Source organism: Medicago sativa, chromosome 3 (genome assembly GCF_051527215.1).
Source record: "Medicago sativa cultivar Bolivia chromosome 3, Bolivia_mono, whole genome shotgun sequence".
Classification (NCBI taxonomy): domain Eukaryota; kingdom Viridiplantae; phylum Streptophyta; class Magnoliopsida; order Fabales; family Fabaceae; genus Medicago; species Medicago sativa.
Window position 1 is genome coordinate 18,801,057 of NC_140751.1, and position 8,214 is coordinate 18,809,270.

Here is an 8,214-nt window from a genome sequence, read left to right on the forward strand (position 1 = left end):
TTCGATAAGGCTATGCCACTTTATGCCCTTTTTAGTGAAAGAAAAAGGGTCAAAAATGAGTGAAATTCGTAAATTAACAAGGAAATTGACTTTACCACCATTTTGGCCGTTTTTGAAATTTCTAAAATCAACCATGGAAGTCGTAGATATGCTCGTTAGATTTCCTAGGAACTATTACATGATTTGATTCGATAAGGCTAGGCCACTTTATGACCTTTTTAGTGAAAGAAAAATGGTCAAAAACGAGTAAAATTCGTAAATTTACAAGGAAATTAACTTAACCCCCATTTTGGCCATTTTTGAAAATTCTAAAATCAACCGTGGATGTCGTAGATATGCTTGTTATATTTCCTAGGAACTATTACATGGTTCAATTCGATAAGGCTAGGCCAGTTTATGCCCTTTTTAGTGAAAGAAAAAGGGTCAAAAACGAGTAAAATCCGAAAATTAACAATGAAATTCACCTAACCCCCATTTTGGCCGTTTTTAAAAATTCTAAAATCAACCATGGAAGTCATAGATATGCTCGTTAGATTTCCTAGGAACTATTACATGCTTCGATTCGATAAGGCTAGGCCACTTTATGCCCTTTTTAGTGAAAGAAAAAGGGTCAAAAACGAGTAAAATCCGTAAATTAACAAGGAAATTCATCTAACCCCCATTTTGGCCGTTATTGAAAATTCTAAAATCAACCATGGAAGTCATAGATAAGCTCGTTAGAATTCCTACGAACTATTACACGCTTCGATTCGATAAGGCTAGGCCACGTTATGCCCTTTTTAGTGAAAGAAAAAGGATCAAAAACGAGTAAAATCCGTAAATTAACAAGGAATATCACTTTACGACCATTTTGGCCGTTTTTGAAATTTCTAAAATCAACCCTGAAAGTCGTAGATATGCTCTTTAGATTACCTAGGAACTATTACATGGTTCAATTCGATAAGGCTAGACCACGTTATGCCCTTTTTAGTGAAAGAAAAAGGATCAAAAACGAGTAAAATCCGTAAATTAACAAGGAATATCACTTGACCACCATTTTGGCCGTTTTTGAAATTTCTAAAATCAACCCTGAAAGTCGTAGATATGCTCGTTAGATTACCTAGGAACTATTACATGCTTCAATTCGATAAGGCTAGGCCACTTTATGACCTTTTTAGTGAAAGAAAAATGGTCAAAAACGAGTAAAATTCGTAAATTTACAAGGAAATTAACTTAACCCCCATTTTGGCCATTATTGAAAATTCTAAAATCAACCGTGGATGTCGTAGATATGCTCGTTAGAATTCCTAGGAACTATTACATGCTTCGATTCGATAAGGCTAGGCCACTTTATGACCTTTTTAGTGAAAGAAAAATGGTCAAAAACAAGTAAAATTCGTATATTTACAAGGAAATTAACTTAACCCCCATTTTGGCCATTTTTGAAAATTCTAAAATCAGCCATGGATGTCGTAGATATGCTTGTTATATTTCCAAGGAACTATTAGATGGTTCAATTCGATAAGGCTAGGCCACTTTATGCCCTTTTTAGTGAAGGAAAAAGGGTCAAAAACGAGTAAAATCCGTAAATTAACAAGGAAATTCACTTTACCACCATTTTGGCCTTTTTTGAAATTTCTAAAATCAACCATGGAAGTCGTAGATATGCTCGTTAGATTTCCTAGGAACTATTACATGATTCGATTCGATAAGGCTAGGCCACTTTATGACCTTTTTAGTGAAAGAAAAATGGTCAAAAACAAGTAAAATTCGTATATTTACAAGGAAATTAACATAACCCCCATTTTGGCCATTTTTGAAAATTCTAAAATCAGCTGTGGATGTCGTAGATATGCTTGTTATATTTCCTAGGAACTATTAGATGGTTCAATTCGATAAGGCTATGCCACTTTATGCCCTTTTTAGTGAAAGAAAAAGGGTCAAAAATGAGTAAAATTCGTAAATTAACAAGGAAATTCACCTAACCCCCATTTTGGCCGTTTTTGAAAATTCTAAAATCAACCGTGGATGTCGTAGATATGCTCGTTAGAATTCCTAGGAACTAATACATGCTTCAATTCGATAAGGCTAGGCCACTTTATGCCCTTTTTAGTGAAAGAAAAAGGGTCAAAAACGAGTAAAATCCGTAAATTAACAAGGAAATTCACCTAACCCCCATTTTGGCCGTTTTTGAAAATTCTAAAATCAACCATGGAAGTCATAGATATGCTCGTTAGATTTCCTAGGAACTATTACATGCTTCGATTCGATAAGGCTAGGCCACTTTATGACCTTTTTAGTGAAAGAAAAATGATCAAAAACAAGTAAAATTCGTATATTTACAAGGAAATTAACTTAACCCCCATTTTGGCCGTTTTTGAAAATTCTAAAATCAGCCATGGATGTCGTAGATATGCTTGTTATATTTCCTAGGAACTATTAGATGGTTCAATTCGATAAGGCTAGGCCACTTTTATGCCCTTTTTAGTGAAAGAAAAAGGGTCAAAAACGACTAAAATCCGTAAATTAACAAGGAAATTCACTTTACCACCATTTTGGCCGTTTTTTGAAATTTCTATAATCAACCATGGAAGTCGTAGATATGCTCGTTAGATTTCCTAGGAACTATTACATGATTAGATTCGATAAGGCTAGGCCACTTTATGACCTTTTTAGTGAAAGAAAAATGGTCAAAAACAAGTAAAATTCGTATATTTACAAGGAAATTAACTTACCCCCCATTTTGGCCATTTTTGAAAATTCTAAAATCAGTTGTGGATGTCGTAGATATGCTTGTTATATTTCCTAGGAACTATTAGATGGTTCAATTCGATAAGGCTATGCCACTTTATGCCCTTTTTAGTGAAAGAAAAAGGATCAAAAACGAGTTAAATCCGTAAATTAACAAGGAATATCACTTTACGACCATTTTGGCCGTTTTTGAAATTTCTAAAATCAACCCTGAAAGTCGTAGATATGCTCTTTAGATTACCTAGGAACTATTACATGGTTCAATTCGATAAGGCTAGACCACGTTATGCCCTTTTTAGTGAAAGAAAAAGGATCAAAAACGAGTAAAATCCGTAAATTAACAAGGAATATCACTTGACCACCATTTTGGCCGTTTTTGAAATTTCTAAAATCAACCCTGAAAGTCGTAGATATGCTCGTTAGATTACCTAGGAACTATTACATGCTTCAATTCGATAAGGCTAGGCCACTTTATGACCTTTTTAGTGAAAGAAAAATGGTCAAAAACGAGTAAAATTCGTAAATTTACAAGGAAATTAACTTAACCCCCATTTTGGCCATTATTGAAAATTCTAAAATCAACCGTGGATGTCGTAGATATGCTCGTTAGAATTCCTAGGAACTATTACATGCTTCGATTCGATAAGGCTAGGCCACTTTATGACCTTTTTAGTGAAAGAAAAATGGTCAAAAACAAGTAAAATTCGTATATTTACAAGGAAATTAACTTAACCCCCATTTTGGCCATTTTTGAAAATTCTAAAATCAGCCATGGATGTCGTAGATATGCTTGTTATATTTCCAAGGAACTATTAGATGGTTCAATTCGATAAGGCTAGGCCACTTTATGCCCTTTTTAGTGAAGGAAAAAGGGTCAAAAACGAGTAAAATCCGTAAATTAACAAGGAAATTCACTTTACCACCATTTTGGCCTTTTTTGAAATTTCTAAAATCAACCATGGAAGTCGTAGATATGCTCGTTAGATTTCCTAGGAACTATTACATGATTCGATTCGATAAGGCTAGGCCACTTTATGACCTTTTTAGTGAAAGAAAAATGGTCAAAAACAAGTAAAATTCGTATATTTACAAGGAAATTAACTTAACCCCCATTTTGGCCATTTTTGAAAATTCTAAAATCAGCTGTGGATGTCGTAGATATGCTTGTTATATTTCCTAGGAACTATTAGATGGTTCAATTCGATAAGGCTATGCCACTTTATGCCCTTTTTAGTGAAAGAAAAAGGGTCAAAAATGAGTAAAATTCGTAAATTAACAAGGAAATTCACCTAACCCCCATTTTGGCCGTTTTTGAAAATTCTAAAATCAACCGTGGATGTCGTAGATATGCTCGTTAGAATTCCTAGGAACTAATACATGCTTCAATTCGATAAGGCTAGGCCACTTTATGCCCTTTTTAGTGAAAGAAAAAGGGTCAAAAACGAGTAAAATCCGTAAATTAACAAGGAAATTCACCTAACCCCCATTTTGGCCGTTTTTGAAAATTCTAAAATCAACCATGGAAGTCATAGATATGCTCGTTAGATTTCCTAGGAACTATTACATGCTTCGATTCGATAAGGCTAGGCCACTTTATGACCTTTTTAGTGAAAGAAAAATGATCAAAAACAAGTAAAATTCGTATATTTACAAGGAAATTAACTTAACCCCCATTTTGGCCGTTTTTGAAAATTCTAAAATCAGCCATGGATGTCGTAGATATGCTTGTTATATTTCCTAGGAACTATTAGATGGTTCAATTCGATAAGGCTAGGCCACTTTTATGCCCTTTTTAGTGAAAGAAAAAGGGTCAAAAACGAGTAAAATCCGTAAATTAACAAGGAAATTCACTTTACCACCATTTTGGCCGTTTTTTGAAATTTCTATAATCAACCATGGAAGTCGTAGATATGCTCGTTAGATTTCCTAGGAACTATTACATGATTAGATTCGATAAGGCTAGGCCACTTTATGACCTTTTTAGTGAAAGAAAAATGGTCAAAAACAAGTAAAATTCGTATATTTACAAGGAAATTAACTTACCCCCCATTTTGGCCATTTTTGAAAATTCTAAAATCAGTTGTGGATGTCGTAGATATGCTTGTTATATCTCCTAGGAACTATTAGATGGTTCAATTCGATAAGGCTATGCCACTTTATGCCCTTTTTAGTGAAAGAAAAAGGGTCAAAAATGAGTAAAATTCGTAAATTAACAAGGAAATTCACCTAACCCCCATTTTGGCCGTTTTTGAAAATTCTAAAATCAACCATGGATGTCGTAGATATGCTCGTTAGAATTCCTAGGAACTATTACATGCTTCAATTCGATAAGGCTAGGCCACTTTATGCCCTTTTTAGTGAAAGAAAAAGGGTCAAAAACGAGTAAAATCCGTAAATTAACAAGGAAATTCACCTAACCCCCATTTTGGCCGTTTTTGAAAATTCTAAAATCAACCATGGAAGTCATAGATATGCTCGTTAGATTTCCTAGGAACTATTACATGCTTCGATTCGATAAGGCTAGGCCACGTTATGCCCTTTTTAGTGAAAGAAAAAGGGTCAAAAATGAGTAAAATTCGTAAATTAACAAGGAAATTCACTTTACCACCATTTTGGCCGTTTTTGAAATTTCTAAAATCAACCATGGAAGTCGTAGATATGCTCGTTAAATTTCCTAGGAACTATTACATGCTTTGATTCGATAAGGCTAGGCCACTTTATGACCTTTTTAGTGAAAGAAAAATGGTCAAAAACGAGTAAAATTCGTAAATTTACAAGGAAATTAACTTAACCCCCATTTTGGCCATTTTTGAAAATTCTAAAATCAACCGTGGATGTCGTGGATATGCTTGTTATATTTCCTAGGAACTATTACATGGTTCAATTCGATAAGGCTAGGCCACTTTATGCCCTTTTGAATGAAAGAAAAAGGGTCAAAAACGAGTAAAATCCGTAAATTAACAATGAAATTCACCTAACCCCCATTTTGGCCGTTTTTAAAAATTCTAAAATCAACCATGGAAGTCATAGATATGCTCGTTAGATTTCCTAGGAACTATTACATGCTTCGATTTGATAAGGCTAGGCCACTTTATGCCCTTTTTAGTGAAAGAAAAAGGGTCAAAAACGAGTAAAATCCGTAAATTAACAAGGAAATTCATCTAACCCCCATTTTGGCCGTTATTGAAAATTCTAAAATCAACCATGGAAGTCATAGATAAGCTCGTTAGAATTCCTAGGAACTATTACACGCTTCAATTCGATAAGGCTAGGCCACGTTATGCCCTTTTTAGTGAAAGAAAAAGGATCAAAAACGAGTAAAATCCGTAAATTAACAAGGAATATCACTTTACGACCATTTTGGCCGTTTTTGAAATTTCTAAAATCAACCCTGAATGTCGTAGATATGCTCTTTAGATTACCTAGGAACTATTACATGGTTCAATTCGATAAGGCTAGGCCACGTTATGCCCTTTTTAGTGAAAGAAAAAGGATCAAAAACGAGTAAAATCCGTAAATTAACAAGGAATATCACTTTACCACCATTTTGGCCGTTTTTGAAATTTCTAAAATCAACCCTGAAAGTCGTAGATATGCTCGTTAGATTACCTAGGAACTATTACATGCTTCAATTCGATAAGGCTAGGCCACTTTATGACCTTTTTAGTGAAAGAAAAATGGTCAAAAACGAGTAAAATTCGTAAATTTACGAGGAAATTAACTTAACCCCCATTTTGGCCATTATTGAAAATTCTAAAATCAACCGTGGATGTCGTAGATATGCTCGTTAGAATTCCTAGGAAGTATTACATGCTTCGATTCGATAAGGCTAGGCCACTTTATGACCTTTTTAGTGAAAGAAAAATGGTCAAAAACAAGTAAAATTCGTATATTTACAAGGAAATTAACTTAACCCCCATTTTGGCCATTTTTGAAAATTCTAAAATCAGCCATGGATGTCGTAAATATGCTTGTTATATTTCCAAGGAACTATTAGATGGTTCAATTCGATAAGGCTAGGCCACTTTATGCCCTTCTTAGTGAAGGAAAAAGGGTCAAAAACGAGTAAAATCCGTAAATTAACAAGGAAATTCACTTTACCACCATTTTGGCCGTTTTTGAAATTTCTAAAATCAACCATGGAAGTCGTAGATATGCTCGTTAGATTTCCTAGGAACTATTACATGATTCGATTCGATAAGGCTAGGCCACTTTATCACCTTTTTAGTGAAAGAAAAATGGTCAAAAACAAGTAAAATTCGTATATTTACAAGGAAATTAACTTAACCCCCATTTTGGCCGTTTTTGAAAATTCTAAAATCAGCCATGGATGTCGTAGATATGCTTGTTATATTTCCTAGGAACTATTAGATGGTTCAATTTGATAAGGCTATGCAACTTTATGCCCTTTTTAGTGAAAGAAAAAGGGTCAAAATGAGTAAAATTCGTAAATTAACAAGGAAATTCACCTAACCCCCATTTTGGCCGTTTTTGAAAAATCTAAAATCAACCGTGGATGTCGTAGATATGCTCGTTAGAATTCCTAGGAACTATTACATGCTTCAATTCGATAAGGCTAGGCCACTTTATGCCCTTTTTAGTGAAAGAAAAGGGGTCAAAAACGAGTAAAATCCGTAAATTAACAAGGAAATTCACCTAACCCCCATTTTGGCCGTTTTTGAAAATTCTAAAATCAACCATGGAAGTCATAGATATGCTCGTTAGATTTCCTAGGAACTATTACATGCTTCGATTCGATAAGGCTAGGCCACTTTATGACCTTTTTAGTGAAAGAAAAATGGTCAAAAACAAGTAAAATTCGTATATTTACAAGGAAATTAACTTAGCCCCCATTTTGGCCATTTTTGAAAATTCTAAAATCAGCTGTGGATGTCGTAGATATGCTTGTTATATTTCCTAGGAACTATTAGATGGTTCAATTCGATAAGGCTAGGCCACTTTATGCACTTCTTAGTGAAGGAAAAAGGGTCAAAAACGAGTAAAATCCGTAAATTAACAAGGAAATTCACTTTACCACCATTTTGGCCGTTTTTGAAATTTCTAAAATCAACCATGGAAGTCGTAGATATGCTCGTTAGATTTCCTAGGAACTATTACATGATTCGATTCGATAAGGCTAGGCCACTTTATGACCTTTTTAGTGAAAGAAAAATGGTCAAAAACAAGTAAAATTCGTATATTTACAAGGAAATTAACTTAACCCCCATTTTGGCCGTTTTTGAAAATTCTAAAATCAGCCATGGATGTCGTAGATATGCTTGTTATATTTCCTAGGAACTATTAGATGGTTCAATTCGATAAGGCTATGCAACTTTATGCCCTTTTTAGTGAAAGAAAAAGGGTCAAAATGAGTAAAATTCGTAAATTAACAAGGAAATTCACCTAACCCCCATTTTGGCCGTTTTTGAAAATTCTAAAATCAACCGTGGATGTCGTAGATATGCTCGTTAGAATTCCTAGGAA